General features: G+C 44.8%; 1 non-coding gene across 1 annotated transcript; it reads left to right on the forward strand.

Moving 5' to 3' along the window:
• The first annotated feature begins 7,114 nt into the window (after positions 1-7,114).
• Positions 7,115-7,189, forward strand: Trnas-cga (transfer RNA serine (anticodon CGA)). The gene has a single exon. It is a non-coding gene; the product is annotated as a tRNA-Ser (tRNA).
• Positions 7,190-23,889: the final 16,700 nt, after the last annotated feature.

The raw sequence follows: 23,889 nt of genomic DNA on the forward strand, positions 1-23,889 counted from the left end.
TCGCACTAGCTGCCCTTACGCTTGTTTTCGGGGCATTTAGCTACTTTCCGTCGGGAAATCTTCAGCTTCACCTAGGTCACTAATAAAGATTGTGTTCGCACTTATCTTCCAGAATATTGCGACATTTTCTGCTGCATTTAGAAATAAAGTGTTGTTCCGAATCTTCAAGGAGATGTGTCACTCACAACTATTGAGACATTGGCATCTGATGAAAACAGAATGTCTCGCTCTGAAGGACACAGTGTAAGACGCAAGAAGTGGAAATGTATGAGGACAATGCCTGTGCTACAATCTGTAAGGCTCAGAACGAACATAAATTTGAGCGAACCTTTCCAAGTCACGATGTGTCAAGACAGCTAAAAGAAACAGTTGAATCACAGATCGTTAAAACCTGCAAGATATACGAACCCCTCAAAAGCAATTTATTGGTGTACTTTCTTCCAAATATCCCGAGATGATTTATGAACGCAGACAGGAGCACAGATGTTATAAGATCCGTTGATAATTGGATTTTAGACATTATTTGACTGAGATTAAGGAAGTAGACACTGTATGTTAGTAAGCGTGTGAGAGAAGCGCTTTTCTTCGCCGATATGGTATTCCCTTCAGGAAGAAAAATATGACATTCGCTTTTTGACACGCGTCGCGCTTCCAGATATTTGCGTAATTCGCACGGTGCATTCTCGGCTATCCCCTTCCGTCCAGACTTTGTAAGGAAGGAGACACTGTATGTTAGTAAGCGTGTGAGAGAAGCGCTTTTCTTCGCCGATATGGTATTCCCTTCAGGAAGAAAAATATGACATTCGCTTTTGTGCTGAAGTTATCAACATACCTCCGTCCAATTCAGATTGCTCCTACGTTGTGCAAGTAGCTCTTGCAAATGAATTTACACATCAATTGCTTCTATTCCCTGCTTTACAAATGGAATACAAGAGCATATAAAACTAAGAGAAGATTCCACTTAACATCAATGGATATATTTGACGACAGGGTTAAATCATGCTACGAACTGTGCTATATAACTTTTAGGAAACTCTAAAGAGCAAAATGGTTCCGGTTGCTCTAAGCACTATGGGACTTAATATCTGAGGTCATCAGTCCCCTAGACCGAGAACTTCTTAAACCTTACTAACCTAAATACATCACACACATCCATGTCTGAGGCAGGATTCGAACCAGCGACCGTAGTAGCAGTGCGGCCTCAGACTGAAGCACCTAGAACCGCTCGGCCACAGCGGCCGGCTTCTTCAGAACATCTATAAAAAATGATCTCCTCCAGCAACAAGGAAAAAAACTGTTTGGAACGTAGAGAAAATATGAAACAGGACAACGAATCAAGAAAAGTAGGTAGTTCTATTAAATATCAAAGATGCCTCAAAATTGCAGAAACTTAAACATGAGTAGTAGACAATAATTTATGTGAACGCATTCTCTTTAGATAGCCTGCAGTTTCTAAGAAAAACATCCCTGGAGAAGCATTATAGAATTAGACTATGTCCTATATCTCCAATAGTTGTGTGTAGTGTAATCATCTGTCTTAAAAATAAATGTTTTAGTGTCCATGATGATATTCGTGGCGAAATGTTGTTGAACTGAAATTTAGTATACTAATTCTTTTGTGTAATGGATCTTTCCACAGTGGTATTGTCTCTCACGGACTTAGATGGCTGCTGCCGAATCACTACACAGGAAAGAAAACATTAGTAAGAAATTACCGATACATTGCCTTATGTATAATGTATTTTATAAGACCTGGTTACGGAATACTCAGTAACAAAAAGTTTGGAATTTCAAATGCGCAGGTCGCATTTACCTTCACAGATATTATGCTAGAATCAACAAATAAGAAACTGTTGCCTTTGGGAGTATTTTAGGGTTTGGCTAAGGCTTTGGTTGCGTGCACCGCAACATCCTCATAAAAAATTAAAATATTGTCGAACAATAAACACATGAGATTTATAGTTTTATTTTAGCTGCAGGACAGAAATCAGTGTATCAGTTCTATGACGATAAATAACACAAGAACTTAGAATTTGAAGCAATCATACATGGTGTACTATAATATTCCATTTTGGATCCTCTGTTGTTTCTGATACACACAAGCGATCTTCCATTAACAATTCCCAAAGAAACTCATTTCGTGCTTTACGTGAAAAATACGAACGTAAGAATAAAATTATCACTCGGCTCCTTACTGAAAAATACTAAAAACTAATATTTGAAAAATCATTACGTGGTTCAAGGCTAATGAATTACCATTAAATTTTGACGTAACTCACAACATTAAATTTAGCTATTCTCATATAACTCTAGAAACCATAAACATTGTCTGCTTGAAAAGAAAAATAAAAAAAAAAACAACAGAAAATGTTACTGTTGATGAGACTACAGACAGATTACAACTTTAACTGGCAAACCACACCCTTCGTTCAGCTATTTTTGTAGTACAAAATGAACTTAATATGCAGATTTATACTCATGGCTAATGGCTAGTACTACCCCCATTGGTTGAGCTTACTCGTAAAATGATGACTGAAGGGATCATTTTACGAGTAAGTTCAACTTATAGGGGTAGTATTTTCAAAATACAGAAGTGTGTTATGAGAATTATATGCGGTATTAGTTCTATTACACTCCTGGAAATGGAAAAAAGAACACATTGACCCCGGTGTGTCAGACCCACCATACTTGCTCCGGACACTGCGAGAGGGCTGTACAAGCAATGATCACACGCACGGCACAGCGGACACACCAGGAACCGCGGTGTTGGCCGTCGAATGGCGCTACCTGCGCAGCATTTGTGCTCCGCCGCCGTCAGTGTCAGCCAGTTTGCCGTGGCATACGGAGCTCCATCGCAGTCTTTAACACTGGTAGCATGCCGCGACAGCGTGGACGTGAACCGTATGTGCAGTTGACGGACTTTGAGCGAGGGCGTATAGTGGGCATGCGGGAGGCCGGGTGGACGTACCGCCGAATTGCTCAACACGTGGGGCGTGAGGTCTCCACAGTACATCGATGTTGTCGCCAGTGGTCGGCGGAAGGTGCACGTGTCCGTCGACCTGGAACCGGACCGCAGGGACGCACGGATGCACGCCAAGACCGTAGGATCCTACGCAGTGCCGTAGGGGACCGCACCGCCACTTCCCAGCAAATTAGGGACACTGTTGCTTCTGGGGTATCGGCGAGAACCATTCGCAACCGTCTCCATGAAGCTGGGCTACGGTCCCGCACACCGTTAGGCCGTCTTCCGCTCACGCCCCAACATCGTGCATCCAGTGGTGTCGCGACAGGCGTGAATGGAGGGACGAATGGAGACGTGTCGTCTTCAGCGACGAGAGTCGCTTCTGCCTTGGTGCCAATGATGGCCGTATGCGTGTTTGGCGCCGTGCAGGTGAGCGCCACAATCAGGACTGCATACGACCGAGGCACACAGGGCCAACACCTGGCATCACGGTGTGGGGAGCGATCTCCTACACTGGCCGTACACCTCTGGTGATCGTCGAGGGGACACTGAATAGTGCACGGTACATCCAAACCGTCATCGAACCCATCGTTCTACCATTCCTAGACCGGCAAGGGAACTTGCTGTTCCAACAGGACAATGCACGTCCGCATGTATCCCGTGCCACCCAACGTGCTCTAGAAGGTGTAAGTCAACTACCCTGGCCAGCAAGATCTCCGGATGTGTCCCCCATTGAGCAGGTTTGGGACTGGATGAAGCGTCGTCTCACGCGGTCTGCACGTCCAGCACGAACGCTGGTCCAACTGAGGCGCCAGGTGGAAATGGCATGGCAAGCCGTTCCACAGGACTACATCCAGCATCTCTACGATCGTCTCCATGGGAGAATAGCAGCCTGCATTGCTGCGAAAAGTGGATATACACTGTACTAGTGCCGACATTGTGCATGCTCTGTTGCCTGTGTCTATGTGCCTGTGGTTCTGTCAGTGTGATCATGTGATGTATCTGACCCCAGGAATGTGTCAATAAATTTTCCCCTTCCTGGGACAATTTATTCACGGTGTTCTTATTTCAATTTCCAGGAGTGTATATTCTGCAGATTCTTCTTTGAAAAACTTCGTACTTCAACAATTGTGCGCAATAAATATATTTGTTAATGTTCTTGGTCTTTATCAACATTTCTCTTTCCGTACAACATAGTTAAAAGAATGATCTCGCAATCATTTGTTTAGAAACAGCTTCTACAAAGACTTTAGGGGATAATATTAACACAGAAAGCAGCCAGATACATTGGCATATATGCCCGCAGCAACGTGGCAGAGCATATCAAGTATACTGTAGATAAGATGAAGGTGTGTAAGACGGAAGTGAAGGACTTTCTGTAGTGCAACGCTTTTTACTGCGCTGTTGAGAACCTTCAAGGAGAGCGTTAAAATTAATGTTTCAAATGATTTTGCAACCAGTATTAGCTTAGCAATGCAAGATTATTTCACATTATTAAGACGGTTTACGGTATGGAATTGTATCATGCTTGAACAAAGCGCTCACTTTTGACTCCTTTGCACATAACAGTTACCACTCTATGAGAGCCGCGGAACACGACATACGTAATCGACAAGGCTCTCCTGTGACCTGTCATGAATTTATTCTGAACACCAAATATATCTCTGTCTACCGTCTAATCTAGCTTCTATAATTGTATCAGATTTTTACCTTTGGGTTTTTGAAGTCTATATGTTTCCTTGTTGTGAAGAATATGGTTGAGTATGTTTACTTCTTATGACACGAATTTGATGGAGACATACTGAAATTATTACTCACTGTCCGAGGTACCCTCTAAGTATCCTTCTGGAGTTCGTTAATCACGGTCAATATAGATGCGGTTTCGAATCCTAGTCCAGCACACAAATGTACACAGTCTACGGCCGTACTGCATTTTTCTTCATCGAGACTGTTTAAATTTAATATTTTACATTAAAATATTTCTATATCTTTAATTCCAACCCTACCAGATGTAATTTGTTGGAATCAAGCTTTAGATGTTGCTAAATGGGTGTTTGGCAATTATATCAATGTGATAACTGTGTTATGAAGGTGTAGTTGTAGGGAGACCATATAAAAAATTTTGTCTTTATTGTTTTATTCTTAGTATTCAGTTAAATTCTCAACACCCTCAAATAATACATCTACCTTAACATAAATGTTTCAGTATGTCTTCATTTATTTATTTGCTGTTCGTATAACGATCAGTATTCAGACATTGTCATACATTTAGTTCACATACACAAATGTTTTGCTGTGAGAGAGCTCGTGTTCGAGTCTCGAAACTGAATATTTCAGTGGTAGTGGTATGACGAGAAGAAAACGGTCTGTTGACATGCAGTACATGGCTGGTGTAGCGGCTTTCGTGTGTGAGAACACGGCTAAAAGTTTGGAATTAATATGAGCTTCGCATCGATGTGAACTGCGAAAGTCATGAATTTGTGTTGAGTGGAATGTGGTCTGTGCGCTACCCTTTTATTTGTGAATAAACGTATTGTTAGTTTTCGTGTGTGGAATGGACGCAAACCGTTGGGTCGTTGAAACGTAGCGTGTGCACGATATGGAGTTTGAACTGTTAGAGAACTGTGCTCATGTGTGAATAAGCTTTGAACTGTGTCGTGCCAGTCATTGCAATGAAACTCTTTCGTTGGTGCCACGGAGTAGAATTTTCCATAGAGGGATATGTTCCGTAAATACGCCAGTGCCGCATATTTCAGATAGTGAATGATCTGGAACTACAGTCTCACGAGATCGAGTTGAGGACAAGTGTTACAATACAAGAGCCGTAACATTACCTGCAACAGACGTATAACAGATCTGAAGACATTATTTTCAACGCAGAATCGTCTGATACCATGTTCGTGCGTCATCATCGACACATTATAACGGAATCCTGCAACGAAATGATGTGCATCCAAAGCGGAGATTTTGAAAAATATTGCTAACTAAGATTAGGCTCTCAGCTGCGAAAGTAGTGTATTACCTGTTTCCTCTTTTCCATAAAAAGGATGTTCCAGTCGTTACATGATAATTTGTCCGTCTACAACAACATTGTCAATGCAACATTACCAACATGTCAATGTCCTGTTTGCACCACATATCTCCCTACTGGTTTTATGGTTATTTGTAAAAGTGTACGTACAGGTGCTCCCACTCGTCGAAGTACATTAACCATGTTTCGAAAATTCTCATTGATGAGATGGTATATATATATATATATATATATATATATATATATATATATATTTCTGAAATGAACATGTTTGCAAACCGCATTTGTATGGTGTTTCTACGAACCTGTCATAAGTGTATTTTGCACTGGTTGACCGAGTACCGCAGCCTGGGAGATGTTTTGCAACTGACAGTTGATGTACATTTGTCTGGGGCTACTTTGTTTAATGTATTACACGAGTTGCATGTGTTGCGCCTGTCTGTTTAATTCGAGCAACTGAGAGCATATATAGATGCATGCAAACTATATTTAATGCCAGGGAATGATATTTATTTAATTTTCTTTACCCTTAGGTTTCATATTTGATTAAAGGTACAACCCGATGAGATGAGTAGAGCTTTATTGCTTTTCAGTTCACAGAAAATTAAATTTCTATCTTTTCGCGCCAGAATCCAACATGAGGCAGTTAATTGATACACATCACTTCATTCACTGTAACATAATGAGATTGGATCACCACTCGATTACACGGCCATTCTCGTTGCGTTACATTATGCTCAGTACGCAGAGATCTTTCATAGATTGACATAGTTTTGATGACAACTGATGTTCCCTCTGCGTGTCTACCGGCCGTGAGTGGTGCTTCGGTAGCTCAGTTGGTAGAGCACTTGCCCGCGAAAAGCAAAGGTCCCGAGTTCGAGTCTCGGTGGGGCACACAGTTTTAATCTGCCACGAAGTTTCATATCAGCGCACACTCCGCTGCAGAGTGAAAATCTCATTCTGGAAACATCCCCAAGTCTGTGGCTAAGCCATGTCTCCGCAATATCCTTTCTTTCAGGAGTACTAGTTCTGCAAGGTTCACAGGGGAGCTTCTATAAAGTTTGGAAGGTAGGAGACGAGGTACTGGCAGAAGTAAAGCTGTGAGTAGTGGGGGTGAGTCGTGCTTCGGTAGCTCAGTTGGTAGAGCACTTGCCCGCGAAAGGCAAAGGTCCCGAGTTCGAGTCTCGGTCGGGCATAAAGTTTTAATCTGCCAGGAAGTTTCATATCAGCGCACACTCCACTGCAGAGTGAAAATCTCATTCTGGAAGCAGTCTTATAGTCTCTAAGGGGCGATATAATATTTCCCGAGGACGTTACTGCAGCGTACATACAATGTCGCGGGAGTCAGCTACTGGTATAAGAGCCCCGGCTGTGAGAAAGGGATCAGAGTCACACTCGTGTCTTTACGACGTGCGTACAGAAACGTTAACTGTGCCGACTCTATTACCAAATGCGTTCAAACAGAACAACAGGAGAAATATACTGTTATTCTTTTATTGGCTACCGAAGTACAACACCGCATGCACCGGAGTATGAAGAATATGTATGGGACAGCATGTCTGGCGACAACCATCACTTTGGAATGGTGCGCCAGGAGGTGCTGCTAATTCGTAATAACGCACGTCCCGCTATCGGAAACGTAGAAGTTACGCCAACTGAAGCGTTAGTAACTCGAGGACGGGTCCTCTAGTTCTGATCCAGTTCCATGGAATTATCATGTCTTCGATCCATTACAAAAGTCCTTGAAGCGAAGAGGATTCTTGTCCGGCAGGGATGTGCAGCAGACAGTTAAGAACCTCTTCACCGAGCAGGACTCCGACTTTTACCAAACGGGTATCGTCAAACTGGTGCGTCGGCGGTAAGCTCGCCTCAACGCTTACGGCGATTTTGCCTGATTGGCGTTGCAAATCTGAACTGTGCGTCCTCCGAATGGAAAGTTTTTGACAACTCCTTACTTCTACAATCATAAGGGATCACCTGACAAAATACATATGAGTGTATTTAACAGCCCAGCGGTTGCTTGGTTTTCTCCCGAAGTCGAAACAGTTAATCAAATGCTTACTTATACAATCATAAGGGATCACCTGAAAAAATACTTATGACTGTAATTAACAGCCCAGTGGTTGCTTGGTTTTCTTCCGAAGTCGAAACAGTTAATCAAAAATGGCTCTGAGCACTATGGGACTTAACATGTGAGGTCATCAGTCCCCTAGAACTTATAACTACTTAAACCTAACTAACCTAAGGACACCACAAACACCCATGCCCGAAGCAGGATTCAAACCTGCGACCGTAGCGGTCGCGCGGTTCCAGACTGAAGCGCCTAGAACCGCTCGGCCACACCGGCCGGCAAACAGTTAATCGTTTCTCAGCATGGTAAAGGTAAGCTATTCGATGTTCTCCGTTTGGCGCTTCACTACCACGAGAGAGTGTAGTGTTTTTATGAACTCAGGCATCGTGGTTTCCTTCATAAGTATCATACCACATGATAAGACCGAACTGTAAATGGAGGGTGAAGAGAAAATCACTTTTCGCCTTGGTTAACATCAGAGCGCTACTGTTTTTCCAGGAACATATCGCTCTGAGATTCTTAGCACCCGACACATACTCCGGCACAGCGCTTCCGCCTCTCACTTAAGGTCGCGAATAACTGTTTGCGCTAAGGGACACGCATTCCAGAAGATGCAGCGGTAATGTCGACCGCACGATGCACCGTGACAGCGCCTTCACGAACGTGATGTCGCAGATCTAGGACGCACTCCAAGGGAGCTAGCGGAAATGAGACTGGGTTGACCCGTGACTGGAGGCAGACGTCCTGCGTCGGCACATGTCGGTGCAGCGCGGGGGGCCGTGGAGTGGGAAATGGGAACCAGACACCCGCCACCAGCCACCAGCCACGCTTCCAGGCTGGATGCTGCTTCCCGTACCAGCTACTGTGCGGAGTTTCTTCGATACGGAGTCGATACTGCAAATTAATATGAGAAATAGAAGCACCGCAGTTGTATCTTGAGAATGTCTGTATTCTATCACACGACTAGTTTCAGCACATACCGCCATCCTCAGGCAGTGGCAGTGATAGGGCCTGAGGATGGCGGAAATGCGCCACCGAAACTAGTCGTGTGATAGAATAAAGACATTCTCAAGGTACAGTTGTGGTGGTAATTTTTATCATATACAATGAAGCGACAAAGAAACTGGCATAGGTACGCTTATTCAAATACAGAGCTATGTAAACACGCAGAACACGGCGCTGCGGTCGGCAGCGCCTATATAAGACAAAAAAGTGTCTGGAGCAGTTGACAGATAAGTTACAGCTGCTAAAATGGTAGGTTATCAAGATTTAAGTGAATTTGAAAGTGGTGCTATAGTCGGCCCACGAGCGATGGGCACAGCGCCTCCGAAGTAGTGATGAAGTTGGGGATTTTTTCGTTCGACCATATCACGAGTGCACCTTGAATATCAGGAATAAGGTAAAACAACAAATCTCCGATTTCGCTGAGAACGCAAAAAGATCTGCAAGAACGGGACCAACGACGACTGAAGAGAATCGTTCAACGTGACAGAAGTGCAACCCTTCCGCAAATTGCTGTCGCAATGCTGGGCCGTCAACAGGTGTCAGTGTGCAAACCATTCAACAAAATGTCATCGTTATGGGCTTTCGAAGCCGAAGGCCGACTCGTGTGTCCTTGATGGCTCCTGGGCCCGTCAACACCGACGCTGGACTGTTGATGACTGGTAACATGCTGCCTGGTCGGACGAGTCTCGTTTCAAATTATATCGAGAGGATGGACGTGTACGGGTTTGGAGACAACATCATGAATCCATGGACCCTGCATGTCAGCCGGGGATTGTTCAAGCTGGTGGAGGCTGTGTGATGGTGTGGGGTGTGTTATGGGACCCCTGATACGTTTAGAAGCTAGTACCGCAACAACAGCCTGAAGATGGCGAATTGAAGCCCTGAAGCTCGTCGCAACAAAATAAAATAAAATGATAAGGACGGATGTAGGTGTTTCATTTTGTTACAATAGTAAACGGCCGTCGTCCGGAAGACCTCCTGCCAAAAGCATGGACATAAAAAACTTCAGACATTAGTCGAGTCCATGCCACGTCGTGTTGCGGTATTTCTGCGTGCTCGCGGGGTCCCTACTTGATATTAGTCAGATATACCAGATTCTTTGGCTCTTCAGTGTGTATCATCTGCTGACGTCCCTCGTCCATATAATAAGATGGAGATCAATGAACTACAAATAAAAATTATAGAGCTGCCACGTGTTGTACGTAACGTTTTCCTTATGTCGTCAACAGAGCCAACATTCATGGTCTGCCAGAATGAGATTTTCACTCTGCAGCGGAGTGTGCGCTGATATGAAACTTCATGGCAGATTAAAACTGTGTGCCCGACCGAGACTCGAACTCAGGACCTTTGCCTTTCGCGGGCAAGAGCTCTACCATCTTTTTTTTTTTTTTTTTTTTTTTTATTATCAGATTGACTTGGTATATTTCATGAGAATTCAGACAACCATAGTCAAATCATCATTTAATATTAGCTGCAAAAAGAAAATCAACAAATTAGGTGAAACACAAATAAAACATTTCTTCTGAAGGGGAAGACCAACCCGTTACCCCACCCGTATGAATTTTGGGTGTATATATATACATGCAAAAGAGAGAGAGAGAAAAAAAAATTACGAAAAAATACAACAAGGGAGGGGACTCGAGCTCAGGGAAGAAACAGGAATCACAGGGGAACTTAACCAACCCCTTGACGGTTAAACACAAGAAAAAGCATATTCGCAAAAAGCGTTCGGTATTGTGGTAACCGCTGCCATTTCCAATGCGCAGTTGACAAATAATGGTGAAATACGCGGGGATCTGGGTCATTACCGCCTTCAATGACGTAATGGACATAGTAACCCAAGAGCCAAACAATCGTGTTCGTTTTCGTCTGAGGAAAATAAGAGATGTCCGGATGTAAGAAGATGTCGTCTGGGAATGCGGTTTCAGGCCCTCTAGTAAGAAAAGCTAATTGACGGCGGACCCAGAGCCAATGATCCCGTCCGCAAGCAACTAGCCTGTGAAGTAAGGTGTCAGTTTGATGACATTCCTCACACTGATCAGTCGGACGAAGGCCAATACGAAAAAGACGATCACCAGTAGGTATCAGACGGTAAATGACCTTATACCACGTTGAAACAATCTCCATCGGCAAAATGGGAAGACTAAGATGAGACCAGACCGTTTTCCATGACGTTGACGGGGAAGCAAGTTCAACAGAAGAAGGGAAACATGCTGTACCCCAACGGATTTGTAGCATGTTGGTAGTTATATGCGTCATAGAAAGTATATCAGCACCCAGAATACCGACAAGTACAAAGTATTCACGAATGTGCCGCAATTTAGGATTATCCGTCCAACATCAACAGGAGGGGTCAGACTGGCCGGCCGGAGGCGGGAAAGTAAACGAGAGGTGACTGAATGCGGAGCCCGCGTACAGGTTAAAACATTGCGGCGGGCAAATAAGATGGACGTCTTCACTTTGATATCTGAAAGACCCAATCCTCCAAGCTTCCGAGGCCTGGCCACAACTTCATATCGGACACGGAAGACATGGCGGCGCCACAGAAATCGACTAGACAGCTGTTTCAGCCTGCGGGCCATCATCGCGGGAAGCGGGAAGACCTGCGCAACGTAGTATATTTTACTGAAGACATAGGTCTCTAAAACCCGTGCCTTGTGAAGGAGGCTAAGGGAACGGCGGTCATGTTCAAGGATCGCCCCGTGAACACGACTCGTAACCTCACGCCAATTTAGTGCCGCCATTTTGATCGGATTACGATCCACTATGATCCCCAAGGTCTTATGGCGATCGACAACCGTCGCCCAAGGAATGACGACATGATCAAAGCCTCTCAACGGCAGGAACGTGCATTTGCGATCATTAATGCGAGCACCAGCAAGACCACAAAATGAATCCAAGGTATCCTTAAGCCGCGGTATATCCTCGGCATGTCGTACTAAAACCATGACGTCATCGGCGTATGCACGGACTGCAAAAATTTCCCCCAATATATTCCAGCCACGTAAGTGCATGGTGAGATGGCGAAGTAAGGGCTCTAAGGATAGAACAAAAAGTGACATGGATAAGGGGCTTCCCTGGGGTAACCCCCGTCTGATCGATATCCGGGGGGGTAGGGTGACCGTTCACAATCACCGAGACACTGATACCGGTAAAAAGATTAGTTAAGACTTGTCGAGCATCATTATTAAAGCCGACAGCGGTGAGCACTCTCGATAAAAAATCATGGCTGACGCGATCGAACGCTTTTTGGAAATCAAGAAAAAGCAAAGCCCCTGGGATATTAGCGGCAGCCGCCACCGAGATTACATCGCGACATTCGAGAACGGAAGTCAGTATCGTGCGTCCAGGCACACAGCTTTGGTGGGCGGCAATAATGGTATCGAGCAGCTTAGAGAGACGGATATTAATTGCTCGAGCGACAAGTTTATAATCAAAGTTAAGGAGAGTAATAGGACGGAGGGAGTCAATTGCAGGTCGACCTGTGGATTTCGGGAGGAGGACCATTCTGCCTTCCTGAAAAGGAGCAGGAAGTGAGACTCCCCGCATCACTTCATTTACCATTGACGTTAAGGTGTCACCAATGAGCGGCCAAAATTGAACATAGAACTCCTTAGGAATACCATCTAATCCAGGCGACTTGCGGGACTGCGATCCTGCAACAACATCATATATGTCATCCTTCTGAAAGGGACGCAGAAAGGCGTCGTTTAATTGAGGAGTGACGACGCGAGGCAGCAAGGAGGTAAAGTCGTCAAGAGAGGTTTCCGCCGGGACATGAGTATCGTACAGATCAGTAAAATAGGTGTAAACGAAGTCAGAAATGTCACGGTGAGAGGTGAACACGCGGCCGTCAGCGGTTGTGAGGGAGGCAAGGCACCCACGTTTCCGGCGCGACCGTAAACGGACTAGATGGTAGAGTGACGTCAGTTCCTCTTGTAGAAGGGAACGTGGTTGAGACCTCGTCCGCAGGCCCTCCATTTGAATGCGTTTGAGCTGCAGCAATTTGGCTTTGATGCGCTGTATATCAGTAACCCGGAGGGGAGCATGCGTAGCACTATCGTACAGTTGACGTAAGACAGAATAGTAAAATTCTTGCGTTCGTCGATCTTCTGCCACCTTCGCAGCCCCAAAACGCATGAGAGCCCTACGGATGTGAGGTTTTGCATACAGTGTCCACCATGCCACGATAGACGGGTACCGGTCCATAGTACGAGAACAACGTGTCCAAATGTCCTCCAGGACGATACCAAGGGAGGTATCTTGCAAATACGCGATATTGAGCATCCAAGGAGGACGAAACAATTTTACCGGTTGTCGCTCGTAATTAAACGTAACGGCTACAGCGCAATGATCAGTAAAACAGGCTGGTATCACATCAACAGCCAGAAGTTGCCCACACAAGGAATCGGAAAGGTAAAAGCGATCGAGGCGACTGCTAGACGTGGGAGTAAAGTAGGTATGTCGCACAAGTGTAGGATAGCGAGAAACCCACACGTCACGCAGGTGCAAGGAGCGCACAAGGTCGTCGAGTTCTTTACTGAAATTAAAATTAGGAGACTGATCTACCGGCCGTAGAACACAATTGAAGTCCCCACCTAAAATTATCTTTGTCGGGGATTTACGAAGCAGGTAAATGACTTCTTCTTTATAGAAACTCGAGCGTGCGGTAGTACAACCCGAACCAGAAGGGGCATAAAGAAGGAGTAAACTGAGATCATAAAACGTGCACCCGATCCCCCTTCCACTGTCAAGTACTTCGAAATTCATCAACGGAATGCCTTCTCTATAAAACAAGGCAGTGCCCGTAGAAAGTTCGGAAGCGACATTAAAAAACGTCGAGAACCCAGGAATGGAAAACTGGTCGAATAGGACTTCCTGTAAAAAAACAACATCTGCCCCAGACTGATAGATAAACTGTCGCAAAGCGGCGAGTCGAAGCTCAGAACATATTCTGTTAATATTCAGAGTAAGAAATGTATATGCTTGCATGGAACTTCAACCTACAAAGAAAAACAAAGATCGGTAGAGAGCCGTCAGCTGACGGAGCAGCATACAAGTAATCATACCAGAAACAAGCGCTGAACCACAGAGAGAAAAACTACGATACAGAACCCTCATCTTCCCACTGCTTTTTCTTCGGCCGTGACGCGGCTCTCCGTGGCTGTTTACGGATTCGACTGCGGCTCCGCGATGCCGACGCTGCAGCGTTCGGCTGCGTAGGAGCATCATGTAGACATTCCGTGTCAGATTGCGAGAGAGAGGCCTCTACATCCCACTCGTCCGCAGACATGGGTTCACGGTGGGACAGTTGGTGAATAACAACGGGATCCACTGGCTCTGGAGAATCAATCAGTTGTTTGATGGGAGGAGGCTGTGACCCAGAGGGGGCGACAGAAATTCCAGAAGGGGGATGCGAAACAGAGTCAATAGGAGAAGTGTCAGAGAGCACCGGAGAAGACACGTGGCAACCAGAAGCAGGTTCCGTCACTGGCGTCTCCGAAGAGGCTGCCGCGGTAGCAGGAATAACGTCAGATAAGGTGTCAGGGAGCTTCTGCAAAGGCGTGATAGCACCTGTGGCTTCCTCATCCACGATTTCCGACTGAGAAAGAGAGTCCTTTACCGGAGGCCCATCGGAAGGGCGAGCCAATAAGGAAGATTCATCAGCCGCATCATCCTGTGTTCGCCGACGCTTGTTGTGAGAAATCAGCGCGGGAACATCGGAATTATGGGCAGCAACATCCCTACTCAAGGACAACGGGGGAAAATCACGGCCGTTGTCGGGTAACGGATCACTGCGTCCCTCAGTAACAGTGTGCGATTCAGTCCGAGATCCTTGCGGGAGAAGATCAGCTAAAGTCAATTTTTTACGCTGTTCGTATGTAGGTTTTAATACCACCACACGCCGCGGACAATTAGTACGGAAATGACCAGTTTCATTACAATAATAACATGTTCCTTCCTGGCCACTGTACGTGATATGGACCCTATAACCACATACCTGTAGGTGAGAAGGAATAGGTTTTTTGACCACCATTTCCACCGACCGAATACCACTATATACCTGTAAGCGGTGCTGAGCAGACCAGCGTTCCTTTCGAATATGGCGTACGTCCCCATAAGGAAGCAAAACGGACTTCAGAAAAGAGTCGTCAACCTCGGGTGGAAGGTTAAATACCCGAACATTCGTATATACCACTTCTGCATTTGCCAAGAGAACCATACTAGTGGAACCATCACGGTGCGTAAAGGGTACCTGAGAACCATGACGAGAAAGTAGCCTATCAACCTGGAGCGGGTCAAGAAACTTAACAAAAAACACATATAATTCGCTGTCGAAATATGCGGTATGCACCTGATCAGTAGTGACCTTAACTGTATCGACTAACCAGTCATGTATCTCCAAAGAACCGGGCTGGACGTGACGCGTGGATTTGTCAAAGGTAAAACTGACTGTACCTGTACGCGGAACTTTCGTGGGAACCATGGTGGACATCACGGCGAGAGACGACGCCGCGACAGGAAGGGCCGCACGAACACCAAACACCAGCCGACAACCAGCGATGCGACGCGCACGGAGACCAACACGGCACTAAACTGACAGGAGGAAAACACGCTGCGCTACGGTAGAGGCGGAACTAAGAGCACGACCTAGTCGACCGACGCGCGAAGCGAGAATGTCCATCTGAGCTACCGAAGCACGACTCACGCCCAGTACTCACAGCTGGTAGAGCTCTTGCCCGCGAAAGGCAAAGGTCCCGAGTTCGAGTCTCGGTCGGGCACACAGTTTTAATCTGCCAGGAAGTTTCATTCATGGTCTTCCTAATTTCCATCTGGGTTAAATACGAAAGTCACGAGCAGTTTCAAAATTTGTTACCATCATGGCTATACGCAAATACGTATATGTACCAAACACGTGTTTTGTAGATAAATATGAATGCTCTAAATGCCTTCCTCTTCGTATACTGCGATCTGAGTTGTAAGAATAGTCGTGCCACCACATATAAATGGAATCATTGATCTACGTTAATATAGGTCAGTTTTAGTGCCATTAATAACCTCTTATATACGAGTACATGACTTGTGTATTTTAAAGCACGTAAAAGTGGCAATTACAATTTTAATTTTTAATTGTTACTGTCTCACATTATAATTATTTTAATAGCCAGGTATGTGGACGCCCGAAAAAGCGGCGGATATTTGCCATAGTTTAGTGGTGTTAGTGCTTTTTGCATTACACAGCTTTAGGTACGGCTTCATGAGGTAGTTTGAAGGAAAGCGCATATCGATAGAGCTTTGTCTCGCTCATCAAGACATGGTATATCTTGAAGTTTAATCTTAGAATGCACACGAAGATAGTTTATTTCAACTGTACACAACCAACTTACTCCGTTTCATGTATGACAGCGGCGCTACAACAGCCTGCATAGGAACTGTACCTTTTGGTTTCATTTACAACTGATAATGATATCTTGTCAGCAAAAACCCTGTTTGAGACTGCAAGCGGTGAGAAAATTTATATATTGCACGTCTACAAGGAAAATAGGAAATGAAGTTATTAAAATGGTCGCTTAACCAACTGTAAACGGATTCAATGCATTTAACGTTATGCAGGTCTTATACCTGGAAGCTGAGGACTTCAGCAGCCGATCGTTACAAAAACACTTTTTGATATTTTTTAAAAGTTCGAAAAATATCCAGTCATTTGTCATTCACCAGACACGCTACGACATGTTTGTTGCTTTAACAGTATAATATGTAGTCAAGTGCGCAGTCTTCTAACATATTCTTAAATGTGACCTGTTTCATTAACTTCAAAATCTGTTGACCCATACAAAAATTATTTACATTGAAAAATATATATTTTCAAATGCTGTCTGTGTTAGCAGTTAGATGGATGGACATTTAGTTTCCGTTTCCGGTTAACTACGTAGTCTTATTTTTTTCTCCTGGGCAAAAGCAACACATGCAGAGAGAGTATTAAAACTCATAGATATTACCGGTCTGTATCTTTCACAGAATAGAGTAACAGTTCCACGAAGATGAATAGGAAATTTCAGACGCTGCGTTGCTAGTTATGATATTCTTTAAAAAAATGGGATATAACTTTTCTTGTGACAAAAGAGAAAAATCGTAAAGACATTTAGAGAGCATACGAAATTACAACAGCAATCTCGTTTCAACAAACGATGCGAAAACGTGTTAAGGCACTGGACCACTTATCGGGAGAACAGTGGTTTAGACTCCCGGTCGGCCATATAGATTTGGGTTTTCTGTGGTTTCCGTAAATAGCTTAAGGACAACGAAGGGATCATGCCCTTGAAAACGAAGCTGCAGATATTCTTCCCTTTGTCTGTGCTACCCGATACTCTGTTCTCTCACTAATTATCTGGTTGTCTACTGAACGTTGAACCTAAATATTCCTTCACTCTCTCAGTGTAGCTTGTTTCGTGTCGTAACGCCTACAGTGTATTTCCTAATAGAGCATCAGGATAAATGCACAGTTTCCTACCACCCACTGTGCTGTGAGCACCAGGCCACGATCGTCTACGTAACGGGGAGAATTTTCCCGGAACGATTGTGGATCACTCCAGTGGCATTGCTGTGTCTCGTTGTTCCGGGAACTCTTTTACGGGCATCGCAGTAAGAGAGACACGACACCAAGATCCATCGAATTATTATATTTCAATAATTTTCCAATTACCGGTAAAACAAATAATTAAATTGTTAAGGTATGTGATATGCCATTTGCCCTTCTCCTTGCAGTAACATACACAGGCTGCAGTATAACGCACACTCGGCAGATACCCGGACGGTTGCGTTGAAAGAACACGAACAACTTTCTGGATCATCCTCGTACGAGTAGTATTCTGCTGTTTCTTCTGTCTATTATAACCTCGTCTTCAGTCGACCGCTCTAATCTTCCTCCTTCTTCTTCCTCAATTTAGAGCGCTCGTTCTACTCTGTTATATCATCACTAGTCATAAACGAGACTTCAGTGATCAGGGTGAAAACAGCCAACACACTTCCACTCATTCTGGCTCATGGAGGATACTGGATGGGTGAAAGAGATCACGTTGTAAGTTACTAACGTACATTGTGTTACTCTTAATGACAGTGGTGCTACAGTTAGATTGTGTGCTTGAGCAAGAGTACTTAATTAGTATGCTGTTACGTATGGTTATGTGACTTATTATTTCTTATAGTTTCCTTGTTTGATACTGTCATGCTTTAAAATTGTTATAAAATATATAGAGCTCAATACTGAGTCATTTTAGTTTATTTCAAGTGTTGCAGCAGTGAGAATTAAAATAATCTGTATGCGTTCAGAATAGGGTTGGGGAGGGGGGGGGGGGAAGGGTGTCCTTCAGTTTAATATTTTTGATGTCGTCTTGACACGTCCACGGGCTGATTCTCAAATTTTAAACTGAGCTATTGCCAAGTAATTATCATGTTAGTCGTGCTGTTATGGTTGGGTGCAAATTGTTACCTACCTCAGCCCGACTATTAAATATATTACGTAGAGACTCCTAATGAAAATGTGCCCGTTCACTAAACGGTGAGAACGTTACGATGCGCGTACATAAATCGAAAAAGTCGTATTTTATACGCAAGAGAATGACACAGAACCATTCAGATAATTCATGACGTAAAGAGAAACAGAAAAAAGAAAGATAATATCCTGAAATTACTGGATTTCGAACACGCGTTGCAAGAGCTGAAAAAGCATGATTACAATCAACGTAAGCCATCCACTCTACCACAATAAAACGCTACAGAGACTGAGACGTTATAAACAGATTTTCTCATAGTCTTTGTAGTCCTTCTTCGTCATTTTCATTCTTTCTTTCTCTCTCTCTCTCTCTCTCTCTCTCTCTCTCTCTCTCTCTCTCTTTCTCTCTCTCACACACGCACACACACACATACACACAAACACACACTCACACACACACCATGTGTGAATGTGGGTGTGTCTGCGTGTATGTCTGTGTGTACAGCCTTGCAGCACAATTCAGTTTCATCAGGAATCGATGTCCAGTGACTGAAGAAAGTGAAACCTACTCCAACCGGCACAGAGATGGCATTGATATCAACGCGCTTTTGTTGTTATGGCACACGTTTCATAATGAGCAGTACCATTTTGAAGTGTTTTTGTGTAATGTGCTTCACTCAAATGTTGACCAAAATCAAGTGCCAGTATCGACTGGACTGTCTTAGAAATAATCCAGCTACTTTATTTTCGCCGATTTGATTTTTCGAGTGAGACAAAAATTTTCCGCTTCTAGTGAGAAACGAAACAGCAGTCAACGTAATGAGTGGAGGCACATAGAAGTCATATCATCTGTTGAAAAGCTTATGACCAATTCTTCTAGCTGTTTCTCTTGCATCCGGTAATACAATAAATAGAGGATGCTTGCAAAGTCTTTGAGCACAACTGTGTCTGTGTGTGTCTAGAATAGCAAATTATAAGTCAGATTTTTCAGGAAACTTCATTTGCTCACAAGTACCCTTCGCCAAGGTAAAACTGACCTGCAAGCAGCGTGAAATGTTGAAATACGATGTTGAAATACGAGGGTGAGCCAAAAATTATCCGACTTGATCCATCGTTACCCAAGCTTCATGATACCCTCAGAAAACAAGGTTTACGTCTGAGCAGCGAGCCACGCCTGCACTGCGTCCTTCGCTTCTTGGTCCGAAATGAATCGACAGTCCCTTAATGTCTCTTTGCGTGGACCAAAAAAGTGGTAGTTGGAAGGGCTTAGGTCAGGACTATACGAAGGGTGAGCCATTACCTCAAACATGAATTTACAGAGAGTTCCAATTGTGTGGGTATTGTCGTACAACATCACATCTTTCGATACTGTTTATTGGTGTTCCACTCTCCTGATAATGTTCCAGTAAAAGGCGTTGTCCGACCCAAGAAACGCTAAGCATCAGTTTTCCTGCGGATGGCTGGGTTTTGAACCTTTACCTGCTCAGCGCTTGTGGATGTTTCCATTTCACACCTGCACTATACTCTCGTGCTCGTAATGGTGGACCCATGTTTCGTCACCAGTGACGATCCTGTCTAAGAAGCCGTCAAGATCGTTAATAAGGCGATCCAAATATTTTTGTGACACATCCAAGCGCGTTTGTTTACGGAACCTTGTGAGTTGTGTCGGGGCCCATCTTGCACAGACTTTAGGAAACCCAATTCTGTAGTGGCTGATTTTGTAGGCATAATCACGACTAATTTGCATACGATGTGCCACTTCATCAAAAGTCACTCCTCTGTCCACCAGATCCTTACACGCCACGTGCATGCCCAAATGTGTCATCATGTGTGGTCGTGGATGGGCGTCCGGCTCCTTCTTCATGCGTGACACTTTTGCGACTATTTCTGAATTTTACGATCAATTCGTACTCAGTTACGACGAGACACTGTTCCCGTATTGTGCCAAAAGTCTTTGATGGATTGCGGCCCCCGATACACCACAAAAACCGCATCTCCACTTGTGATACCTCTCTGGCTCGTTGTACGTCTTTGGTGTGAACCACTAGCTGGAGGGCTAAGATATATCTGCAACAAAAGGAAGCAAATCGAGGAGTGAGGATGAAACTTTCATAGCAGGCCTCTGACCGCATAACCATAAAATAACCGAGGACAGAGGTCAGTGTGAACAATGTAATAAGAATTATGTCAGCACTGTGGATAATTTAGACTTACCCACTTATTTACACTCGTCACCAGCCTGCGTCAACCCCGTTTTCTCCACTTCTCCTACCCATAGAAATTCGCAGCTGGAGCAGAGTTTAGAGACGGACGCGAATAAACGATAAGTATTGTATTTGCTCATTGGGAATCTGACTGACTTAAAAGAGGACTATTCCGAATTTTTTCTATAATAGACATTATTTTTCTACATGGGAGATACATTCTCACATTTCACCAGCAGTTCTTTGCAGGAAGTGAACTGTTATCGGAATATTCGATTTATGAAGCTGAAATGATAAATCTTTGTACATTAGAAGTCACGTTTGTGCCCTCTACCTCCAAACTAGGCTGCGGATAAATCTCGCACGGACGTTTCACGTGAGCCTAATTTTCAATGGAGCACACATAACGTATGGGAACGGCGGCACAATTACATGTGGCCAGCAGGTTCGTTAGCACAGGCGCCGGCGGGATACCGCTCCACCTAACTCACCTCGGCTCTGACTCGGACGTTATCAGCATCGCGGCCGTACGCTCAGAAAGAGGAACAATTAAAATGATTAAGAGCGTTATTCACAATTAATGCAAACTGAGGACTCGGAGTACCCCGTTTCCGAGATCCTCGCACCACCTTCCCCCCCTCCCCCCCCCCCCCCCCCCCCACCCCCCAGCCCCTCTCCGCTGGCCACCAATCATCCGACGCGCGGAGAGCGAGCGGCCGTAAATTTCGCTTTCCACAATAATTGTAAGGACCGCCATTACTACAAAGTCCATGCATCACGCACGGCGCGTTGCGAACCGAGCGCAGGGACCCCCCGCCTGCGCATCCCATTTTCTTATTTGGAAATTGCCGTTGTTAGCAGCTGGAGACTGTAGTTTAATAAATTATTAATACTGCCGTCCAGGGGAGGGACTGGAGGCGTATGTACGAGGAGAGGAGAGGGTCGGCGAAGCTGGGAGGTGGGGCACCTAGAGGAGTGGGGGAGGGGTGGGAGGTAGGTGCCGGCCCTCGTTAACAGCTGCCGATCGCGGGCGCCACCCCCACTGAGCCACGCCGCGGGGGGCGGTGCGAACTCTCGCACGAATAAATCTCACGTGACCTGCCTCCTATTTACACGCTCTAATTGATTTCACCTGCGCGGCTCGGCGGCAACGGTAGGTGCCTGCCGGTTTTTAACCTGTTGCGGTGACAACCAGCTTCTGTCACACGAGTAGTAAATTTACTGGTTTTATTGCTACTGTCTTCTACTTTTATTTTGTTATCGGGCAGGGAATCGCTGATGAAACTGAGCGGTACTAGAAGGTATGACACACACAAAGACACTCACACACACACACACACACACACACAAACACACACATGCAGATTCACACGCACACACACATACTGACACGTGCATCACTATACGAAGTAATGTCGCAGTAGAGTACGGTATATATATTTCTGCAGCTTTAGCAACACACGCTAATAACAACAACGTCCGATCGAAGGCTACTGCGTGAATCAAAGACTGCCCACAGAGCTGTTACACATTGCTCAGAAGAACGGAGAACATGACTTTGAGAATAATTGAGGCTGAGTATCTTACCAAATTGTACCTTCATCTATAAAAAATTAAGTACACTACAAAAAAAAAGTTACTGTATCCTCGATCGTTTACATAAAAGGAACTGAAATGTCCGGCAATTGTTGGAAATAGAATGGAAACAATCATTCATTCCGTCACTCTAGGTGCTTCTCATTGTACTTCGGGGACTTCAGTAACGTGTATGCGCTCGGTGAGCTTTTATAACAGTCTGTCATCCACGTGCCATCTCCATATAAGTCTACGGAGGTCAATATGTGGTAACTGTTCCCATTCTTCAGTGAGAGCGCAAGGCAGTTCTTAGAGATTTTGTGGTGTAACCACAAACATTTGTGTCGAGCCTGTCTCACACATGCATAATGGTCCCTCCAGCGGCTCTCGCTCGTGACTATGTCGGGTGACCTTTAGACGACTGGAAAGCCGTAGCCTGATCAGATGAGTCCTGATTTCAATTGGTAAAACATGATGATACCGTTCGAGTGTGGTGCAGACCCCACGAAGACAAGTCAGCATACAGAGTGTTACACACGTGCAGAGGAGTATTCCCTAATAATGAGATGAGACTTACTGTGCAAGAGAGTGTGGTGCAGACCCCACGAAAACAAGTCAGCATACAGAGTGTTACACACGTGCAGAGGAGTATTCCCTAATAATGAGATGAGACTTACTGTGCAAACACGGTACACACCATCCAGTCAAAAATCCGAAACATAAACACAAAAACAGAGGCGAATTAAAGGCAAAGGGTAAATGCCACAGTTCAGAATCACTTTCTTTCTCATCACTAGTGTTACCTGAGCTCTGGTCTATGGGGGAACCACTGGAATTGCCCATGGATATTCAATATTACCCCCTGCACTAACTCCACTTTGCTGCCCTTCTCTAACAGAAGTACCTGTATGGCGTACGACATTATTCCACTTCTCTGGCGTTATTTGTGCCACTGCTTACCGTAACAGTCTGAATTTCTGCGACAGTGAAGCTTTAGTTATTTGTTGCCACGTTATGACTAAATTGTGCCCAAATCATTTCGAGGGCGTTGAAGTGGCAGTGATAGTGGTATGTGGAAGCCTAAGAATCCCATGGGAACGTCCTTTAGCTACCTCATCCACAATGTCCTGTTGAAACTCACAGTCGGCCACCCAATTACTCCAACGTGCAGCCTTCGCACGACATCCTTGCTGAGGCTCGCTCTGGCATTAGAAGGAATGCAGCAGCTACCACGATGCCCAGCAGGTCTGTTCTTACCTGGCGGTAAGGCCATCATGGACGACACTGTGCGGCTGGCCCCGGAGGAGCTTCGAGTCCTCCCTCGGGCATGGGTGTGTATGTTTGTCCTTAGGATGATTTGGGTTAAGTAGTGTGTAAGCTTAGGGACTGATGACTTTAGCAGTTAAGTCCCATAAGATTTCACACACATTTGAACATTTTGATAACAAGTTGTATGAAGTGATAACGACAAGATCCATATGTCTGTCAACAGTGAAGCCTCTCCAGAACTTAACAGGCCCTAGGAAATCTGTCGGTGGACAGTAATTG

The sequence above is a fragment of the Schistocerca gregaria genome, chromosome 3 (assembly GCF_023897955.1).
Source record: "Schistocerca gregaria isolate iqSchGreg1 chromosome 3, iqSchGreg1.2, whole genome shotgun sequence".
Classification (NCBI taxonomy): domain Eukaryota; kingdom Metazoa; phylum Arthropoda; class Insecta; order Orthoptera; family Acrididae; genus Schistocerca; species Schistocerca gregaria.